The following is a 24,245-nucleotide window of genomic DNA, read 5'->3' as shown; positions in this document are numbered from 1 at the left end:
TCAAATGCTAAAGGATTGGACAACCTTGTGTAACATAGCCTGAGGGTATTTAAGCATCATTTGATGTAGCGTCAAGCTCGACAACTCAGTTGGGTCAGGTACCATATAATATAAAAATCAAATCTTACCTTTGCATTGAAAATACGCGAAATCGATGACACACGTTTTTGCCAGCTTCCGGATAGGCTGCGCAGTACAAGCCGTAGCGCTGATGGTTTTGCGAACTGGCTCGAGGGCCGTCCCTCTATTATATGGTCTCTGATTGAGTCCATGTTGTGTGCGGTAGTATTTAAACACTATCTTTGTAGAACAGCTTATCAGTTCAGTGGCGCAAGGTCGAAGGTCCTGGTACTCACAGCAAGTACTTCCCCGGAGCAGACATAAATGGATGATGAATCAATCCAGAAGTGAAGATCGGTACATACCCAGAGTTAGGTCTCGATCTTCAGCACATACCTGTTTGTGACAGCTTTGGGTTGCCTGGTCACCTTCCGGCGGATTTATACCACACATAGCAGGACCACTGACTGATAACAGTCGTTGTTGTTGAGAAAGGTTATTGCCGAAACTCCGAATGTGAAGTGTTGTCCTTAAAACTGCAGGGTCATAGGGGAATTCTACCCAGGAAGACCCTGTTCGTTCACCACGCGACGTGTGTAAGACGGTCAAGATACCCCGCGTTGGATCGGGAACTGCCGCCATCGCCTGAATAGTGAGTATAGATTTCTGCGTTCAATTAAGCTCGCGAGCTGAGTTACATTATGCCAAGTAAGAGTCAATAGTTTCATTTCATTCATTGACAAGCTGGGACAAAACACATTACATGCATGCACATGTAATATAAGACTGAAATAAAAATCGATTGAAGTTTACAAGTGTCGCCTTTCAATCTTCTTCCCCGTGGATGTTACCTACCTTCATTAGTTGGCTATCTATAGCCTTTGCTTACTAGGGGTGGGTATTGCAGAGAATTTTCATATTGCGATATATTGCAATGCGAAAGCATGTATTGCGATATGTATTGCAATATATTGCAAGAAGCTTTTTTGTAACAATAAACTACTTATAATCGAGTTAACGCTTTATAAAGCAGGAAAGAGTTCCTTACGTACCGCCCGCCTATTTTATGCATCCCGTCTTATTGTGAACATTCTCTTACATTCACGCTGAAATTAGGTGGGGGGTAGGTAAGGAACTCTAACCAATATGAATAATATTTGGCACAAATGAAACAAGGAAACCATCAACACAGTGGTTTCTAGTTTGAACTACTTTCTCCACTCTCAAAAAAGCCCTGAGATATTAGACAGCAACTTGACCTGGTCAGGACATGTCAGAGATCATTGGCCATTAATGAGTAAATATTAAAAACATTCAGATCCAAAACATTGCGAAACACTTGAACAAAATTTAAGAACACAACTTCAAACCGAACTTAACAATCCAGTTAAATGTAAAATCTTTGAAGGGCCTTTAGAAGTGGAATGCATAAGAAAAGCAAGATTTATGGATGTCAACTTCATTCGCAATACAGAAGTTGACATCCATAAATCTTGCTTTTCTCAGTTAAATGTAATTGTCACCACGATCATTCCCACCACCATTACCACAATTGCACCAACCATCGAGGTTTCCGAGTGTTACGAAGCTTTCTGAATGCTTGTCAAAATACCGGTTTTCCATCAGCGCATCGCAATACGTATCGTTTTCATGTCTGAACCGGTTAATATCGGTAAACCGGTTATATATTGCGCAGCCCTAGTGCTTACACACACACACTAAACTCCAACAGAAATTTACCGTCCTACCTTTATGAATTACTGAAAACCTATCAAAGATATGTTAGAAGGCATTAGTATACAAAAAAGCTGAACAACACAGCTTTATGCAAATCACGAAAAATATTTCTCAAATGCATTCATATTAAGGTGAAATGTACGGAAGCGTAGTAGGGCCATGGTGAAATTTTGTGTGTGTCAAAGACTTAGTATCTCCTACGTAGGACTTAGTATCTTCTTCGTAGGACATACTATCACGTAGGAGATACTAAGTCCTACGTAGGACATATTAAGTACTACGTAGGAGATACTAAGTCCTACGTAGCAGATAGTATGCCCTACGTAGGAGATAGTAAGTCCTACGTAGGAGATATTAAGTACTACGTAGGAGATACTAAGCCCTACGTAGGAGATAGTAAGACCAAAAAATGTTTTCACCGTGGCCCTACTACGCTTCCGTAGAAATGCATCTTTTTCAGAAGAGTTAAATTGTCCTATTTTCGACCATGCCGAAATAAACCAATTACATTGACTCCAGATGCAGATGTCCAAAGGAAAGGTTGAAATAAAATCCTGCTTTGAGACAAAGATAAACTATTTATAGTCACCACTTTTCAACTGTTAAAACAAGATACAACTGTTGTAGAGTGTGTAAAATTATAAAAGAATCATTCCTATGATTTCAGTCTTTTAAAACATTTTCTGCTGATTTGCATTAGTGAAAACAAGTAAAACGTGTCTTTAATATTGTGAAAAAAAGTTTAGGAACATCTAAAATTATCTTTGCTAACATTTTTGCTTGCAAAGTAACAGTTTTCCGTTTTCTGTTTACACATAGCAATATCAATCGCCAAAACGTAGCAATATTCAAGCAGTATTTGCATCAATTTCACGTGTAAAATTATTCTATAGGGTATAAAGAGAGACTAGAATACATGATATGATACACAAGTACGAGAAATATGCCACGATTAACAGCTGAAGAGAGAGAAAGAGCCGTTGGGATGGTGCAGATGGGGTCGACATACAATGCTGTTGCCAACGCCCTCAGATGCCACCGTATCACTGTTGTAAGATTTATTCAGCGCTACAGACAGACTGGGGTCACCGTAGACAGACCAAGAAGTGGACGTCCACGCATCACAACGCCAGCTGCAGATAGGTACCTCCGTCATTAAGGAAGGAGGATAACGTTTCTTTTGGCGTTTAGTGTATTAGGTATTGTCCAAATAGAGCTATTAGTTTTAACTTTATATGCTAGTTTTAATTCTAACTGTGATAGTCTAGTTGTTGTACTGTCCTTTGACGACAGGTTCTATAATATACACATATTCTTTATCAATGTCAAATTTGTTCTCGTCACAATATGGGTGAAACATTGCCGATGTGACGTTAAATATTAACTCAAGTTTGGAACTCGAGAAAAAGCGTCTGTTTATCCTTACAACGAGTGCCGGTACCAATCTATTTTTATTATGTATATGGTTTAAAAGTCACGCAAATGCAATCATATGGCCAATAAACATTCTCAAAACTATTACTGTATAATAATTTAAAGGAAATACAAATGTTACTAGTAGTTTTGACTACATCACGAAAATTACCGATCATATCGGGAGAACCGGTTCGCAAAAAGTGTACCACCATATAGGGTGTCCCCCTCCATGATATTGCTGAAATAGTCCTAAAGCGGCGTAAAACGAAACTCTCACTCTCTTAAAACGAATGAGATATAAAACATTTTTATGGATACAATACTAATGCTCATGGTTTAAAACAGGTAAACGTCTGAAGACCTGCATATCTTTGAACTCTTCTGTCATTATACTGTCACCAAAGTTATGTATGCTCCAAACTGCTTCTGTCATTATACTGTCACCAACGTTATGTACTGCTCCAAACTGCTTCTGTCATTATACTGTCACCAACGTTATGTACTGCTCCAAACTGCTTCTGTCATTATACTGTCACCAAAGTTATGTACTGCTCCAAACTGCTTCTGTCATTATACTGTCACCAACGTTCTGTACTGCTCCAAACTGCTTCTCTCATTATACTGTCACCAAAGTTATGTATGCTCCAAACTGCTTCTGTCATTATACAGTCACCAACGTTATGTACTGCTCCAAACTGCTTCTGTCATTATACTGTCACCAACGTTATGTACTGCTCCAAACTGCTTCTGTCATTATACTGTCACCAAAGTTATGTACTGCTCCAAACTGCTTCTGTCATTATACTGTCACCAAAGTTCTGTACTGCTCCAAACTGCTTCTGTCATTATACTGTCACCAACGTAATGTACTGCTCCAAACTGCTTCTGTCATTATACTGCCACCAACGTTATGTACTGCTCCGAACTGCTTCTGTCATTATACTGCCACCAACGTTCTGTACTGCTCCGAACTGCTTGTCATTATACTGTCACCAACGTTATGTACTGCTCCAAACTGCTTCTGTCATTATACTGCCACCAACGTTATGTACTGCTCCAAACTGCTTCTGTCATTATACTGTCACCAACGTTCTGTACTGCTCCAAACTGCTTCTGTCATTATACTGTCACCAACGTTATGTACTGCTCCGAACTGCTTCTGTCATTATACTGCCACCAACGTTATGTACTGCTCCGTACTGCTTCTGTCATTATACTGTCACCAACGTTATGTACTGCTCCGAACTGCTTTTGTCATTATACTGTCACCAACGTTATGTACTGCTCCGAACTGCTTCTGTCATTATACTGTCACCAAAGTTATGTACTGCTCCAAACTGTATTGTGAAGTTCGAATTGCAATATACAGGTTAACCGGTATTATCGCACACCCCTACGGTCTAATATGTCACAATAATCATCAGAAGAACAATCACTGGTCTGAGATATAATATTATCAACCAATCAAAGATCTGCTTTCCGACACTCACCAGTCTGATGCTAAGATGCTTTCAAAGTATCGAGACGGCCGCATGGGGTCCATATTTAATAGCAATAAAGAATTGAGAGGCATCATGTATTGGAATCAATACTTTAATTACCTTTTTCAAGGTAATTGTCGAGTTTCTGTACATGCGATTTTACTCGAGATACGGGATGTCTTATGTGGCAAAGAATCACAAAAATGTGTATACAATACACTGTGTGTATAACTCGTAAAGATCCGGGCTAGACTTGATCTTCAGCAACCATGCATGTCGTAAGCTACTCATAATGGGATCGGGTTCAGGCTCGCTGACTTGGTTGATGTACGACAATATCCAATGGCGCCCCATGTTCAATAATAATAAAGAATTGTGTAGATCGATGCTCATGATGATAATTATGGGAACATCTGTTCCTGACTCGTTTATGACCCCCTGGAATATTGCTGAGTGCGGCGTAAAACTAAACTCACTCACTCACTTGAATAATAGAGCTTAAGAGAATATTGTAGTTTACATTTCCTTTTTGCTTTTCTCATTTCACTCTGAAAACGTTATCAAAACGCGTCGGATCAGCCCCTTGTCACTCGCTATTTCATGTACACATCTTCGTTGTCGGGTTGCATACAGTAGAGCTCGTTGTTGAAGTACTTGTTGCATATGATCACTTAAACAATTGCTGGAAAGCTCTATCCACATCCAAGGCCTCACAAAAGATTTGATAAAGTTTTCTACTGGACATGTGGTTGACATTTCTGAGTCGAAATCAGCGACAAACATTAAGTCCGATGAAATTCCCTATTTCGACTTTTCAGGAGTACGATTGACTTGACCGCCGCCATATAGCTGGAATATTGCTGAGTGCGGCGTAAAACTAACCCACTCACGCACTCACGATTGACTTGCCTTTGCATGAGATTGGGCCACCTATTGCGTTTTGTTGATTTTACTACCGCATTGAATAGTTGCGTCACAGCGCCCTTACCAAGAAACAAGATCCGTGAAATTGTATGAGTAAATAATTAATAATCAGCTTAATGTAATTAATGTTTGTTTAATGCAAATTAATACTGACATAATTTGTGGTGATTTCCTTAATCACTGTTTAACTGTTGACAGGATAATATCGAATGTGTACGACACGAGGCATCGTGAGACGTCGTTAAAGAGGTTTGGTGTCAGTTCACAAATTCGGTATAGTGTGTGTCCACCATTGGCGTTGATGTAGGCTTGACAACGACGACGCACAGACGACACTAAGCGATTGAAGAATGTGTGTGCCATGTCAATGTTGGTCATCTTAATCACAGCGATGTACATGCGTGGTATGTTGAGGTTGTTTATGAAGCGGATGTATGTTGAAGCTCTGATGAAATACTGGTAACGTCCTATAAATAACCAATGGCTGTACAATCAATTAAATCGAACTTCTTCTTTTCAGGGATTCCAACCAATCCACAACAATGCTCAGCTCTCGACGCCACTGGCAACTTTTTGCGTTATTAACTTGCGTCTTGGTACTGACAGCACTCGTCTACTCGAATACAGGAGTCAAGGGACTTATCAATGAGAATGTAGATCATGGCCTGAGAGATAAAGGCAAACCTTCGCCTGAATACACTCACAGTGGCTCAGAAATACAATCCATTCCTGAGGAATATTTTGTTAAGCCACGGTGGGAAAATAAATATTTCATCTACGACTGTTCCCATGGTAACCTAGGTGGTCTAGGGGACAGAGAAGAAGGAATTGTAGGTGCTTATATCCTTTCACAAATACTAGGTCGGAAGTTCAAAGTCAACATGCTGGTACCTTGTGATATCGGGAATTTCCTCCAGTCGAACAAAGTTGACTGGAGTCTTCAACCTTCTGAAATAAATGGCTTGAAAAGTAGCAGGTACAAGCGACTTGACCATGAAGCATTTAAGCTACGTGAGAAAATTGCAAAAGCTCTTGATTTAGAAAAGGAATTTCCTTCTGACGTCACATATTTTACTGTGAACCAGGAAATGGTTAACTATCTAAAGCTGCATCCGCTTTTTAAGACTCTTCGGTGGGCATATAATCAGACAACAACTGACATATACAATATTGTTTTACGACGGTTGTTTAGAATGAGACCTGAAATTCAAAAAAGGTTTGATAATTTCCAAACTTCAGCCCGTAACAAAAGGAGAAAACTCGTTTGTGCACATGTTCGAGTAAGGGGCAATCCTACTATTCCAACTGACTGGTACAGTCCCACACCCTTGAATGTTAGTGTAGTGTGGAACTTCCTCAGTCAGTATAATAACAGCGCCCTCTATCGGATGTTCGTGGCCACAGACTCCCAGAAAGTGCGACAGGATGCGAAGAGGTTGTTTCCTGGTGTCATCCAAGATTTGGAGGGGGATATCGTTCATGTTGATCGTGACAATCATGGAAAAGATTACGCATGCGCCGGTTTTGGTAAAGTGATTCTTGATCAACAGACGATGTCATCATGTGACCTATTCTTTATGACAGACAGCGGACTTGGTCGTATCGCATCCATGATGAGAGGAACAGACAAAGACCTGTACTGTATGGCTGGCAATTCCGCACACAGCAAGTGCTCTTTTGACGATAAAGGTTTCTTTCCCCAGAACTGGTAGGCGTGATAGATACCAGTTGTGTATTTGTGTGACGTCTTTTGTAGGAAACATACATGCCAACTCACACTTTTGGCTATATAATATATACGACGTTTCGGAGCGTATGCTTGCTCATCATGGAGAAGGATCAAGCATACGCTCCGAAACGTCGTGTATTAGTCACAACAAAGAAGGTGACATCCATATATCTTGCATTTCTTTTCTTATGCATTCCACCTCAAAATGCCCTTCAAAGATGTGATGATTGTGGGGAGTGGAGACTGGAGATTTCAATTGATATTTTATGAGCGCTTCAATGCTCTAACATGAGAGATAAATGTTTCCACTTCCTTATAAATGGATCCTAACACAATATTTGTGAAAACAATAAAGAAAGGTTGGGCTCAATGATATCTCCTTTATTTTCTTTAAAAATGTATCGATAGCCTGTGGATCTTAGCTATTATTTTTCCTAGCTATATATTTTTCAGTTGTATACGGATCCGTTTTTGGTGTCACTATCTCCTACGACATACTATCTCCTACCTAGGACTTAATATCTCCTACGTAGGAGATAGTATGTCCTACGTAGGAGATAGTGACACCAAAAAGATTTGTCACCGTGGGCCATATTATCTCAGTAGGACTTAGTATCTCATACGTAGGACTTAGTTTCTTCTACGTAGGACATACTATCTCCTACGTAGTTCTTAATATAGCCTGTTTAAGGTTCGGATTATGGAGTATTGTTATAAGTTGAGAAATGTGTGGTAATGCAGGACTTTAGATAGTAGAAATGCAAGTCCGTGAATTTTCATGACACTAACGCAAGGTTACTATACAGTGTTACTGTGCGGGTGCATTACGTTAGGGTGACGTGGACCTTGATCTAACTGCAGTTATGGAGTTTTGGGTATCATACATGCACTCACTCACTCACTCACTCACTCACTCACTCACTCACTCACTCACTCACTCACTCACTCACTCACTCACTCACTCACTCACTCACTCACTCACTCACTCACTCACTCACTCACTCACTCACTCACTCACTCACTCACTCACTCACTCACTCACTCACTCACACACACACACACACACACTTACACACACACACACTGTAGACTCTCACAGTGACTGAAACGGTGAAACAGGAGATTGCGTGCCTTGGGATTTAAGTCGACCATTTCAGATAAATGTATATTAACATATATCGATGATCTCCTACAGGAGATATTGAGTACTACGTAGGAGATAGTATGTCCTACGTAGGATGTATTAACTACTACGTAGGAGATAGTAAGTCCTACGTAGGAGATACTAAGTCCTACGTTCGAGATAGTAAGTCCTACGTAGTCCTACGTAGTAGATATCAAGTACTACGTAGGAGAGAGTATGTCCTACGTAAGAGATACTAAGTCCTACGTTGGAGATATTAAGTCCTACGTAGGAGATGCTATGTCCTACGTAGGAGATATTAAGTCCTACGTAGGAGATTCTATCTCCTACGTAGGAGATAATGAGACTAAAAACATTCCACCGTCGCCCTACTACGCTTCCGTAGATATAATGTATACCGCAATCAAACCATTTTTTATTTTCTCTGTTTAACTTAATGTATGACGACAATGAAAATGTTTTCCCTCAAATTCATTAAGAAATAAAGATCTCAATCTTTTCCGGAACAATATTTCTTGCATTGGGGTTGTTTTCGTTCTTGTAATTTTCAAGATCTACTGAAGGCTTAAGCACCAGATTCCAATCACCACAGAGAATAATTGATTCATTTCCAAATTCCACGATATCATTAACTAATTTAGTACAGAATTGAGGTTCATCCTTATTCAGGCCATACAGGTAAGTTAGAGTGATATTCATTACATCCATTGTTATGTCAGTTATTATGAAATTGCCATTTCCATCAATAAGTGATTTATAAACTTTGATTTCTATGTTGATAGGAAGAAATGCTACGCCCCTTATAGATAGTTTTAAAAGGGGTAATCATACAATTTAACCACCATTCATTTTACATGAAATACACTAGACGCCAAAAGAAACGTTACCCTCCAACCTTTATGAATTACTGAAAAACTATTAAAGATATTTTAGAAGGTTTTAGTTTGCAAGAAAGCTTAACAAATCACGAAAAAAACTTCTCAAATGCATTTATATTTTGGTGAAAAGCATCTATTTCAGAAGAGTTAAATTGTCCTGTATTCGTCAATGCCGAAATAAACCAATAATAGTGATTTTGATGTCCAAAAGAAAGGTTCAAATAAAATTCTGCTTTGAGACAATGATAAACCATTTAAAGTCACCATTTTTCAACTATTGAAACAAGAAAACAACTGTTGTAGAGTGTGTAGAATTGTAAACTAACCATTGCTATGATTTCAGTCTTTAAAAACATTTTCTCCTGATTTGCATGAGTGAAAACAAGTAAAACGTGTCTTTGATATTGTGAAAAAATGTTTAGGAACATCTAAAATTATCTTTGCTTGCAAAGTAACATTTTTCCGTTTTCTGTTTACACATAGCAATATCAATCGCCAAAACGTAGCAACATTCAAGCAGTATTTACATCCATTTCACATGTAGAATGATTCTATAAGGTATAAAGAGAGCCTAGAAGACCTGATCTGATACACAAATACGAGAAATATGCCACGATTAACAGCTGAAGGGAGAGAAAGAACGATTGGGATGGTGCAGAAGGGGTTGACATACAATGCTGTTGCCAGCTGACCTCTGTCATTAAGGAAGGAGGGTAACCTTTCTTTTGGTGTTTAGTGTATGTATATCTTCGCGACAGATAATTAAATATTTCTTTCTTTTCAATATTTTCATAATCTCTTGCCTTTTACTTCTTTCTGCTAACCCTCTGCAATAAGCTGATACTATTCTTATCCTATCCGGAGCCATTATACCGTATTTCCTCTAGGTGCCGGGTCTCTAATAAGCGCCGGGCCTCTAAAAAGCGGGCACCCGTGAAGGGCCACCTCCTCGTGGTGGGTGCTGGGTAACGCTAAGAGCCCTTCAACCCCCCGTTGTGGACCCGGGGGCATATTTGGTCCACAAACCCGTTTGCCGTGGGTTGCGCCCCTGTGTCGGTGGAGGACGGGAGGCTGGTAGTTGAGGGCACTGGTTCCAGGAACAGTGTTCCTTTGCCCAACACACCACTTCGCCCCTTACTTCACCTAGACGGGTGGTTGAACTGGCCCGGTTCAATCAATCGGCTGGTCATGCCAAGCCCTGAGTATTATTGTATTTCCCAAAATACTTCAACTTTTTAACTTGTTTTGATAAAAGTCTTGGCCAAATTATCTATCACTCGAATTGCAAGTGCATCTTCATCAATTTTGTAATTTGCCTAGAGTCATATACCCAGAAGGCTGTGGCTCATGGGCCAATCTGGTAGATTAATAAATTCTTTAATTCTTCTGCTGGAGTATATCATCCGGGTATCCCTGGTGCTGCAAGTCGGAGATCCACTTGTTATTAGCATTGTCTTTATGATACTCCATGGTGGGTGGGGAGCTCGGATGATGAACCTTATTACCAACAAACATGGACTACCAAACCCTAACAAAACCAAACGTCCTCTGGATAATGAAGACGAGCAACGGCCTTTAACGCCTGTAGAACATTGGCCACGGTTTCTAGTGATTGAGACAGTTGACAAAACACCTCTCAAGCTGAACCCTTTTGCAATATCTAAGGGAGTTCAAGGCATAGCTGGCGAGGTAAAAACATCAGACGATTGCGATCAGGTTCTTTGCTAATAGAATGCAACAGGAAGCAAACAATCCAACAACCTCATGTCAATAGTTTCGTTTGTCGGTGTTCCTGTTTCAGTTACAGCTCATAGAACACTCAATACCAGTAAAGGCATTGTTCGTGACAGGGATCAGTTGTTTACTGATATGACTGAAGCTGACATAGTGTTTGAGATGCGAGATCAAGGTGTTCTGTATGTTAAACGGTTCTCCACACGAAAGAACTCACAAACACAACCTACTAATACATACCTTTTTTCATTTTCAACATCGACTGCCCCAACAACAATTAAAGCAGGTTACTGCAATATCAAAGTTGACACTTATATTCCCAACCCGCTGAGGTGTTTCAAATGCCAAAAATATGGCCATGGCGTCAATACGTGTACACGATCTGTCACATGTGCTCACTGCAGTGAGCAAACTCACACAACGGAAGACTGTGACAATGATGTTAAAAAATGTACCAATTGTTCAGGGAGTCACCTGTCATATACCAAAGACTGTCCTATCTGGAAACAACAGATGGAAATAAATAAAATTAAATTTTCCAGAAACATCAGTTTCTCTGATGCAAAGAAACTTGTTCTATCTCGGGAAGGCACAGGAACGTATGCGTCTATCGTTCAGATAGCCCCTGAAACAAACCCCAAAGTCAAGACATCATCTATAGACTGCCAGACAGACTTGACATGGTTGAAATCTGAAGCACCTCAAATATACTCAAATGAACAATCAACTCAAACATCGGATTCACTTTCTGACATACAGACTCTATCACAAGACCAATCATCGTCTTTCACCCAGAATCAATCACCAGCACAAAACCCACAAAAGTCTCACAGAAATATGAAGCAAACCAAAGCCAGAACTGAATCTTCGAAAGGACATCTAAGTGATAGAATTTCAAAGGGGTCAGATAATCAGATCCAACTATTTAATAAGTTTGGATCTCTGGAAAGAATGGATGTGGCTGAAAACATCGAGCCACGGGCGCATAGCATATCGCCCTCTAAAAAAGGTACGGGGTAGATCCCCAATCATTCCACCCAAAAGATAGCTTCCCTAAAGAATATTATACAGTGGAATTGCCGAGGACTGAAGACCAACTTTAACGACTTACACCTATTGGTCCAGGACTTTAGTCCATCAGCATTCTGTCTGCAAGAAACATATCTAAAGCGGATAGATAATTTCAGTTTACGTCAGTTCAATGCATATCATTCTTTTTCTCCCCCCGGGTGATAGGGCTACGGGAGGATCTTCCATCCTTGTACGGCATAATGTACTCCAAAGCCCTGTTTTGCTTAAAACTAATCTTCAAGCCGTTGCGATACGCATTACTCTGCACGTTGCTTTTACTCTCTGCTCGCTGTATATTCCACCATCTTCAGCTCTTCAACAGGCTGATATTCAAACACTTTACGATCAACTTCCGAAACCCTGTATTATTATGGGTGACTTTAATGGCCACAACCCACTCTGGGGCGGTACAACTCTGAACGCTAAAGGTAAAATACTGGAGGAGTTTATTTCAAACAATGATTTATGCATATATAATGATTGTTCAAACACATATTTACACCCTGGCACAGGAACGTATTCAGCTCTTGATTTGTCAATTACTGATTCTAACCTATTAAATGAGTTTGAATGGTCAGTCCACGACGACCTCTGTGGTAGTGACCATTTTCCCACAATACTAAAACCTGTAAACCCATCTGATGTTCCTCCATCATCAAGATGGAATTTTAAAAAGGCTAACTGGCCTTTATATGAAACTCTCTGTTCTGCCAAACTTAAACCTGAACTTTTTATAGATGTTCCTGATCCTATAAAAGACTTTTCTTATGAACTGAATATCATAGCTGACTATTGTATACCAAAGTCCTCTGTGGTTCCACATATTCGGAAACCATGGTTCAACGATGAATGCAAACAAGCTAGGAAGGTGCGGAAAAAAGCTGAACATTATTTCCGTCGCCATCCTATGGTGCACAATTTAAATAAATTTAAAATTTTACATGCTATAGCGCGGCGTACCTTTAAGCAGCATAAACGCCAATCTTGGCAAAATTATGTATCTAAAATAAATTCTCGAACGCCCATGTCCAAGGTTTGGAACATGGTCCAGAAAATTAAAGGTAAAGGTACTAAATCTAGTGTCCATCATCTTAAACATGGAGATCAATTACTTACCGATAAATCAGATATTGCAAATAAACTGGGTGACACTCTCGCTAAACACTCTTCCTCTTCTAATTATGTGCCTAAATTCCAACAATATCAAAAACAAGAAGAAAAGAAAACTATTAATTTCCATTCAGATAATGGGGAAGATTATAATGAAACATTTTCTATTCATGAACTCCATACTGCTCTTGATCAAGCTCACGATACTGCTACAGGAGCTGATAACATACATTATCAACTCCTGAAGCACTTACCAGAATCATGTTTAGAAACGCTATTACATATTTTTGATGATATTTGGACGTCAGGGGAATTTCCTTCCTCATGGCGGGACGCTATAGTTGTACCAGTACCTAAACCTGGACGTGATCATACAGATCCGTCAAATTACCGACCTATTTCACTAACAAGCTGTGTTTGCAAAACCATGGAACGCATGATTAATAATCGCCTTGTTTGGTACTTGGAAACTAATAACCTTATAACAGATATACAATGTGGTTTCCGTAAAAACAGAAGTACTGTCGATCACCTAGTGCGTTTGGAATCATTTGTTAAAAACGCACTCATTAATAAACAAACAACACGCTGTGTCTATCTTTTTTGATCTTGAAAAGGCCTATGACACTACGTGGAAATATGGCATTTTAAAAGATTTACATGGCTTCGGATTGCGAGGCCGTTTGCCTCAATTTATAGCGAACTTTTTAAAGGACAGACAATTTCAAGTCCGAGTGGGTTCTACCCTGTCTGATCATTACAATCAGGATCAGGGTGTCCCACAAGGCAGTATTTTGTCTGTGACTTTATTTAGTATCAAGATCAACAGCTTATCCAAGGTTTTAAATGATTCAATCGATGGATCACTTTTTGTGGATGATTTTAATATTTCTTGTCGTGGTAAAAATATGCATACTATTGAACGACAACTGCAGTTGTGTTTAAACAAAATACATAAATGGTGTCTGGAAAACGGCTTTACATTTTCTAAATCCAAAACCAATTACATACATTTCTGCCGTAAATACAAACCGCATGAAGACCCTGAACTATCTCTGAATGGCACTCCCATCAAAGTTGTTAAGGAGGCCAAGTTCTTGGGTTTAATTTTTGACTCTCATTTAACATTTCTGCCGCATATTAAATCCCTCAAAACTAACTGCCTGAAGGCACTTGACTTGTTGAAAGTTGTTTCAAATTCTAAGTGGGGAGGGGATCAAGCCACTCTCCTACACCTATATCGATCATTGGTCCGCTCGAAACTTGATTATGGCTCCATCGTATATGGTGGAGCCTGCAAGAGCAACTTAAAACTATTAGATTCTGTCCATCACCAAGGTCTAAGACTATGTCTTGGGTCCTTTAGAACTTCACCTGTTGACAGCCTCTACGTCGAGGCTGATGAGCCATCTCTTACACAACGCCGTATAAAATTAACTTTACAGTATATTACAAAACTTTATTCCAATGAGTCAAACCCTGCATATAATTGTATCTTTACTCCACTATATGAAGATCTGTATAACAAGAAACCTTCTCTTGTTCCGCCTCTTGGTATAAGAGTGAAACCTTTCCTTTCTGCTGCTGGCATTGAGCTAGAACATATAGCTCCTTCCCGTTTTCTTTCTTCTCCGCCTTGGCAATTGGTTAGGCCACAAGTTGACCTAACATTAACTACATTTAAAAAATCAGAAACAAATGAATTACAGTATAAACAAGAATTTAGTCAATTAAGAAATAAATATAATACATACAAATCCGTATTTACAGATGGGTCCAAGGATGGTGGCGCTGTGGCATGTGCCACTGTCATTGGATCCCGAACAATATCTTCTAGAATACCGGATAACCGCTCTATCTTTACAGCAGAAGCAAACGCCATCTTAACAGCTCTTAAATATATTAATAAACACCGTAAATATAAACAATATATCATCTTTTCAGATTCTCTTTCGTGTCTTCAGGCTATTAAAAATCTTTCTTGCAAACATCCACTTTTATTAGAAATTATTGAATTGTACAATGAACTTGCTACTGGCCAATGCGACATCGTCTTTTGTTGGTTACCCAGCCACGTGGGCATTTTCCTCAACAAATCTGTGACACCACTTCTTATCCCATACTCTGATTATAAAGCCAGCATTAGAACATACATCCGCGATCTAATGCAGAAGAAGTGGGACACCCAAGTAGGTATTAATAAATTACATGCAATAAAACCCTACATTGGTTACACCTACTTGGGTTGTCAGTCCAGATTTGAAGAGGTCATTATGCGACGATGTCGCATTGGCCATACCAGATATACTCATGAATATTTATTGAAAGGCGAAGATCCTCCGTTTTGTATCCCTTGTGATGAAAGGATCACAGTCAAGCATGTCTTGCTTGACTGCATTGAATATTCCATCACAAGGGATATCTATTTCACATCCAAAACACTGAAGGATCTTTTTAATAATGTCAGTTCTCGTTTAATTCTTGCATTTTTAAAAAAACTCGATTTGTTGACTGATTTGTAAATAGGTATATATTTTATTATTGGTAGTTTAGATTAGCAACTGAGATTGTTAGTGGCTGTACCCTCAAAGGGGGTTGACGTAGCGTAAAATTATTGTCCTCCTGAGGGGGTACGTAAGTCCCAAAACTTTCAAAGTCAATTTAAGTGTACCTGCTTTTAATCGTAGAATAAGTGTGTTTTTTTAATTTATGGCTAGATTTCTCTTCTGTCGCCAATGGCTGAAGGGATGGTGTAAATCCAACTAGGGTCCATACAGGTAGCAAAGGCACTGTAAGTCCCCATGGTCTCTAGTATGGTGATCTACCTTCAGTTGTTGGCGATCTATAGCCCATTTTTACATTGTATTGTCTTCTTTAATTGGAATGTTTTAGCTTTGTTCGCTAGTTTTATATTGATAGCTGTGATTATCTAGTATTTTTACTGTCCTTCGTCGGCAGGTTTTTTATAATATACATATATTTCATTCTAATATCGCATGTTCTCGTCACGATATGGCTGAAATATTGCCGATGTGACGTTAAATATTAACTCACTCACTCACTCTAAAAAGCGCCTGGGGTAAAGCAGCGGTTTAAGAAATCCCGGGCCTCTAATAAGCGCCGGGTAAGTTTTTCATAAATGTATTCTCCTTTGATCCCCAAAAGATTTGGTATGGCCCCTTTAGTCATAACTTCCTGTCCTCCAGATGGCACCGGGTGATGGATATTATGTAATCGCAGAAACAGCAGTCAGGGGTTTCATGTGTATAAATATGTATGGGATCCGGTGCTAGATGAATAAGCGCTGGGTCTGGAAGTCCGTAAAAAGATAAGCACCCGGGTTCGTATGAGAGGAAATACGGTAGTTGTGTTCATTGCGGTTATTGCCTTGGGTGATAATCTTTACATTAGAAATGATGTTTATGTTTTTAAAACAAGGAACATTGATTTTAAAGAAAAGGTATCCATTTCCATCCACCGGAAGGTATAATCAAGTAGACTTGTTTAGTTTGACGACATATAATCAAGCACAATAATAATGTACCGTACATGAAAACTGATCAAAAACGGAAAACTTCTAGAAAACCCTAAAGATTTGAGTTTTAACTCTATCAAAACAAAACAATCAAAACAATTAGGGGTGGGTGTTGCAGAGAATTTTCGTATTGCGATATATTGCGATGCGATAGCATGTTTTGCGATATGTATTGCGATATATTGCAAGAAGTTAATGCTTTTTTTATAAAGCAAAAACACAACAAAATCACTATGCTTGATTAAGCTTAGATAAAAACTTTTAATTTACTTTACCATTGCATATATTACGTACCGCGTTACTCTTATCAATAGTTCCATCTACCGTGAACTTTTTCAACCCAAAATGCTGCCATACTGATACCTTTGCCCTAGTATTTGGTACCACAATAAACTGTTCGTTGTTGGTGGTCGCCATTCAACAACAAACGCATGACTTCCGGTGTGAAAAACAGAAATATCCGAAGATTTCCGAGTGTTACGAAGTTTTCCGAATGCATGTCAAAATACCGGTTTTCGATCAACGAATCGCAATACGCATATTGCGCAGCCCTAAAAACAATACTTTTCTCCTTACATTTTATGATACACACATGTATGTATGATATGCTCAGTAATAAATTAATACATGTAATCCGTGTACATACAATAATGAAATAATCAGCCACGGATTTCGACTCCATCAAACACAGCAAGGGCAGCGTTGGTGACGGCTCTCTCAAAGAATCTGAATATCATGTAATGCTAATATGTCCATCCTATAATCAACTTCGTGTAAGGTATGTACCTGCGTATTATTACACATACCCATCACTGTTGAAGTTTATTTCCCTAATTACTACACAGAATGACGGATAGTTATTTAAACTCGCTCATTTTAGTGATAAAGTGTTCAAATTTAGAAACTCTGTAAATCATTAAGCGTTCTGTTATTTGTAAAATCATAAACTTTACGACCACTGTACGACTGGTCTCATGGCCAAAATATACGAAAATAAACTCTGTTCTGAATACATGATCCCTTGTACTTCTGCAGGACCAGTCTGGTCGAGGAGTAGAAGGTTCCATCTGCAGAGAAAATGTCTGCTTCGCAGAGATGTTCCAGGTTCTGCCGAGTAGCGAAGATAAGAATCTTGTCTGTCTCCATGGTCAGCTATCAGGAATAGTTTGCCTGCGTCAGTCATGGGCCACTCGTCTTCTAACTGTATTGCAGATCTAGTCTTGGGAAGGCCTGGATCTTCTTTTGACTCTGTCTGTACAAGGGTGACGGCATAGCATCAAATGTTGGGATAAACTGGAGGTAATCCTCTGGGATAACATCAACATTCTTCCTCAAAGTTGAAAGTTCGTCATCGTAGATATGGGGGATGGGCGTGGTCTCTGTTGAAGCACGGTTGAGCAGCCTGGCCTTGAATATATCCACATCATAGAGATGGAAAAACGGAGGTGGTCATGGTCTGGTTCTATCTTCGCAAGTCGGTCCTCGACAGTCTGGACTGTATCCTTCAGTACATCGCCAGCACATTGTCTCTTCTTTCTTCCTGTTGACTTGTATCCGCTATGGTAAGCATGTCGGCCGCCACGTAGATGAGGAATGAAAGATACTACCACAAGTACATTTGCCATTGCAATATTGCTATAGGTAATGATGATGATTAAGTGGTTAACGTCGGCTTCTGTTTGAAGCCAATGTCGCCGACTGGGTAGGTGGGAGCTGATATAGGAAGGGAAGGGAAAGGAAAAATAAAATGGTTTATTATTTATAAGACGTTGAATGACAGAAGGAACTAAATCGATAGGAGGTACAAAACGGAATGTTAATCGGGGGTGGTTGGGGTGGGGGTGAGGATATGTATAGCATAGTGGGGCTTTTGAAATTGGGTAGCAGTTAAGCTGTTTATGATACAATAAGGACAAATAAAAGATAAAGGGGGCGGAGCGACGAAAGCGGGTAGGGAGACTGTATGAGTTAGACATATGAGCTATAGGTAAACATAACCCATGAACTTATATATTTCCACATATCCTGCTCCAACTGTGTTCAGCTTGTTAGATGTTGTTGTATCATGTTATATTTGGTCTTATTTGTTTCTTATAATACTGCCTAAGTACTGATAACTTTTGTGCCTTGATTATCTCCTTTATCTTGGGTACTTTGAAACCTCCATCGTTTGGACTATATATAACCCAATTTCGCTTTCATTTATCGGGTTTATTTTTCCAAATGAATCTGAAGCATTTAGTTTGAAAATCATTAATGACATTTTCAGGCGGATTTGGAATTCAAGAAAAATGTGGTTGAGATTTGGTAAAATATGTGACTTTAACACAATGTTTCTACCGAGGGGCGAGTTTCTGGTGGACCATAAATTCATCAAGGTTTGACATTTTAAAAGCCTTTCATCATCATTCATTTTGATTATATCATCTAGGTCTAAACTAAAATTAATACCCAACAGTGTGAAGGAATCTTGATCCCAATTTAGTTTCCACTTTGGGCATAATTTCATTCTGGAACGTTTCGTTGATCCCAACCACAAAATCCTAGTTTTATCAACATTTACCTTCATTCCAGAGAAGCGTGCAATTTGTTCTAATGTTTGCATTACAGTACAAAGACAATGCTCAGAGACACCAAGTATACACGTGGTATCATCAGCAAATTGTGCTAAGAGATATTCAGTATTGCCTTTGTCTTTATGCCCTGGATGTTTGAGTTATTTTTGATCATATTACCCAGTATCTCCACACATTATATGAAGAGGTATCGGGAGAGAGCGTCCCCCTGTCGACAGCCCCTTGAGCCTTTGAAGAAACCAGAGTCAATCCGTTTACCATTAAGTTTCAATGTCATTATAAAATGTTTTAACCAAATTTCGAATAGAACTTCCGAAATTAAAGAATTCAAGTGTTGTATCTAAGAATTTCCAGTCTACAGTATCGAAAGCCTTTCAAAATCTATAAGTATTACTAGTCCTGGTATATGATAACTATCTGTATATTCTGTTAAGTCATAGACAAGTCTTGTGATTTCACCTATATATCTTTCTGTCATAATTCGTTTTTGATCTTCGTTAATAATGCTATCAAGAACAGGTTTTATTCTCTTGGAGATTGTCAAAGAACCATTTTTGTGGAAAATGGAAAGCAACGATATTGGTCTCCAGTTTTTGATATATTGTTTAGGCTTGTTTCCTTCTGGTATGCATGTAATTACACCTCTCCTGAGTGATATTGGTTGCATGCCTTGCCAATTTGATTCATTCTAACAACATATGAGCTATTTGCTCAAATCTATCCAAAAGAATTGTATGAATTCTGCTGGGCTTTTTCATTTTTAATTCATTTAACAGCTGAAAGAACTTCATTTAGTGTAAGCTCCCCTTCAAGGGATTTTGCCATTTCGTCTGATAGTTTAGGAATTCATAATCATCCAAAAGGTTATGTAGATCGACATCCAAAACCACATGTTTACAGTAGAACATTTCGTGGGGTAATATAACAGGGTCAAAATTAGCATATTTTACTTCTAGTTTTACTAAAATGTATATGTATATTTGACTTGATTTTCCTTTAACTAACTCTACTTGCGTGCCTGCTAGTTTGCATAATATCACTTATCGCCTCAGGCTGCAAGCTGCCACATCTGGTCAAGCGATGCGACATGCAATTAAATGTTAGGTCACTTTGCGTCCTAATTGAAATACAGGGATTTGTCGATGTTGGAAGCCTTATAGTGTAGTCACAGCTGACCAAGTCAAGTATAATCTGTCAAAGGAACCAGCACAAACTGGGTTTATACCGGACTGTCGACAAGAACAAAAATTACTTGTCGACAGTCCGGGGAAAAGGAGATGATGTTCTACATGAGTGACTTCACGCCCAATTTTCTCGAAATTAATAAATCAATTAAAAACAGAGTGCGATATATATATTAGACACTATATTTATTTTGTCAATATAACAATATGTATGTATCATATATGTCACACAATATAACATATATGAATATGTATTCATAAATATCACACAATATATATATATATGTGTGTGTGTGTGTGTGTGTATTATATTAATAAGTGATTTCTGCAGGTGTATAAGTAATAAATATATAAAAGATGAGTTCAGATATTTGTTTTTGTCCAAACTCCTTTATATATGCACTAAAGTAATCTGAATGTTCAGCCAAGATGAAGCAACACCGGCACATGGTCTGTGGAGTTAACATATTTGTATATATATTTCTTAAATCTCACACACTATATTTGTGTGTGTGTGTTTTATAAATAAGTGATTTCTGCAGGTGCTGACTGTTTCTTTTGCAGCATTCGCACAACCTCAAACACATTCAGATGTGTCTTCATAACATAATTGTTGATTTTGTTGTAACAACCTTCCAAATTATTGTTAGTTCTGTGTCCAACTTTTTCAAAATGATTCCAAGTTGGCAGAGTCCATGGACCTTCAACCCAGGTGGTAGTTTTTTTGCATGTTAAACTCCAAAATGGTAATCCTTCCACTCGCATAACGTAAAATAATAGTCTGTTTGCAACCTTATTTCTCTTACAAATTGTTAAAAAGACATTCTCTATAATTAACTTAATTCATTTACTCATGATACGAGCATAGCCACCATAGCCACTTGCAAATCACTAAGCAAACATTCTCGTTAATTAATTAACACCGTCACGGTATGTTGATCACGCGATGTCGACACTCCGGGGTTTTAATTCCGTCGACGGTTAGCACCATCATATTTTCATTTGTCGACAAATCGGACTGACGCTACAAACTGTGACAATCTAACGGCATTCTTAATCTTTGATTATCTAACTTTCATTACTTTGGCATTCAGCGTTAGCATCTGACATCCAAAACTTGCGTAACGTAACCAGCATGTGATATATTCTATTATCGAAATTCCTAATTCAACTTGCACATACGGACTTGCTTTCAAATTCGGACAGGAGGTCTCGGGTATATATACAGGATGGTTGCACACTAGAATCATTCCTGCTTTGCCTGAGATCCTCTCTGTTTGTATTTGAAGGTAAGTCACTTTACTTGTTACTTTGTCATATGATTAAATTTACTTGAAGTCCTTTTAATCGTGCTACTCTGCTTGAACAATGACATATTCTTACTTTAATCTAAAATTGTTGTTAGCATATACCGTTCCGTTGCTATATTTTAATTTTATGAATAATCGAGAACCACAGATAACAAATCATTACTTTCATAGGCCACCATTAGTGAATCAGACGCATAAACTATTTCAGTTAAAATATAACGTTCGCCTTAGTTACTGGAGTCGTGGAAGCCTATCGACAATACATGTCCAACGTGTGTAACGTTTACAACCGAGTTCATCGCATTGAGATCTGGCGTTAAGTGGCTTAATTAGAGATTGTTTTAATCTAGTCTCTTTGATCTTCTTTAACCCCCTTGGTCGGCTCAGTTAAGCTGAGCTGAGCTGAACAATGTTATTTTTGCGAAGATGGGTGCCTCTCGTAAGAAATAACACGTCGCAGAACCGGATGAGGTATCAAGGTTTTCTCGCCTTACAGTATTCCAAGAATCTGTATTTTTACCTCTGTCGTGTCACTTGTCATATTGTTTGTAATTTCAATGGAATAGTTCTCTGCAACAATATTTTTATTTGTCTTGACCAATAATTCTGAATTACCAGTTTATTCATGACATAAATATTCCTGTTTTGCCTGAGATCCTCTGTTTGTATTTGAAGGGCGTGGAGATCCCGGAACTAATTCCCCGAAATAATTCTAGGTAGAAACAGTACACAACCATACTGTTTTAGTAGTAACAACATTTCCATACTTGGTCTCAATACGAATAAAGGCCGTGTTGACGGATCTGGTAAAAGTTCCCCGAAAGATGACAGAAACTTCTCAAATCGTCTTTGTCTCACACTGACCACGTTGGATGTATTTGCATCTTCAATCGGTCGTTGATCTCTGTGGAAATGTGCAATTTCCCTACAATACTAAAACCGGTGAACCCATCTGATGTTCATCCATCATCAGGAAGAAATTTTTAAAAGGCTAACTTGCCTAATGTTTTTCAGGTGAACTAAATAACACCGCTGACGAGTGTATCCCGAAGTCCTTTGCATTGGTTTAATGACGAATGCAAACAGACCAGGAAGGCACGGAAAATTTGAGCACAATTTCCATTGCCATCCTATAGTCCACAATTTAGACAAATTAAAAAAAATTATCGCTAAAGCATGGCGTACTTTTAAACGAAGTAAACACCATTCGCGGAGAAGGAATGTATCAAAAATCAATTTGCACTAAATCTAGCATTCACTCTCTGAAATTTGGGGACCAATTATTGACTACTAAATCAAATATTGCAAACAACCTTGGTAAGACGTTGGCCAAACATTCTTCCACATCTAATTATGTACCTGAATTCCAAAAATATCAAAAACAGCAAGGAAAGAAAGCTATTAATTTCAAATAATGAGGAAGATTACAACGAAACCTTTTCGATACAAGAGCTTCATACTGCTCTTGACTAGGTTCATGATACTGCTACAGGAGCTAATAACATACATTATCACTGACTCCTGAAGCTCTTTCCGGAATCATGTTTAGAGACGGTCTTACATATTTTTGATGACAATTGGACATCTGGAAATTTTCGTTTTGCTACCCCATCCCTAAACCTGCACGTGATCGTACTGATCCTTCAAATTGTCGACCAATTTCACTAACAAGCTGCGTATGCAAAACCATGGAACGCACGATAATGAATCGACTTCTTTGTTACTTAGAAACCAATAACCTTATAACATATATTCAATGTGGTTTCCGTAAAAACAGAAGTACCGTCGATCATTTGGTACGTTTAGAATCATTTGTCAAAAACGCTATAATTAATAAACAACACCCAGTGTCTATCTTTTTTAATGTAGAAAATGCATATGACATTACGTTGAAATACGGAATTTTAAAAGATTAACCTGACTTTGGATTGTGAGTCCGTTAGCCTCAATTTATATCCAACTATTTACATGACAGACATTTTCAAGTCTGTGTGGGTTCTACCCTGTCTGATCAGTATATACAGGATCAGGTTGTCCCACAAGGAAGTATTTTGTCTGTTACTTTATTCAAAGAAAACGATAAACAGTTTATCAAAAGATTTAAATGATTCAATCGATGGATCACTATATGTTGATGATTTTAATACAACATGCATACTATTGAAATGCAACTGCAAATATGTTTATAAAAAACATAAATGGTGTTTAGAGAATGCATTTGTATTTTCAAAATTAAAAACTAAATGTATTAACTTTTGAAGTTTTAGACCGTACTCATATTAAAATTGTAAAAAAAGTTATGTTTTGGGGATTACTTTCGATGAGCATTTTTTTTAGATATTGTATTCATTTCAGC

The 24,245-nt window shown here is 38.5% G+C and overlaps 1 protein-coding gene across 1 annotated transcript in view; it reads left to right on the top strand.

Moving 5' to 3' along the window:
* Positions 1–347: 347 nt before the first annotated feature.
* The window catches only part of LOC124292337, a 191,160-nt gene continuing 167,262 nt past the window's right edge, over positions 348–24,245 (top strand). The window contains exon 1 of the mRNA XM_046729429.1: positions 348–712. The gene's annotated coding sequence lies outside the window, so the exon portion shown is untranslated. The remainder of the gene's footprint in view (positions 713–24,245) is intronic.

This window comes from Haliotis rubra, unplaced genomic scaffold, assembly GCF_003918875.1.
Source record: "Haliotis rubra isolate DU_JTF1 unplaced genomic scaffold, ASM391887v1 Scf514, whole genome shotgun sequence".
Classification (NCBI taxonomy): Eukaryota; Metazoa; Mollusca; class Gastropoda; order Lepetellida; family Haliotidae; genus Haliotis; species Haliotis rubra.
This window is presented reverse-complemented; position numbering and strand designations above follow the sequence as displayed.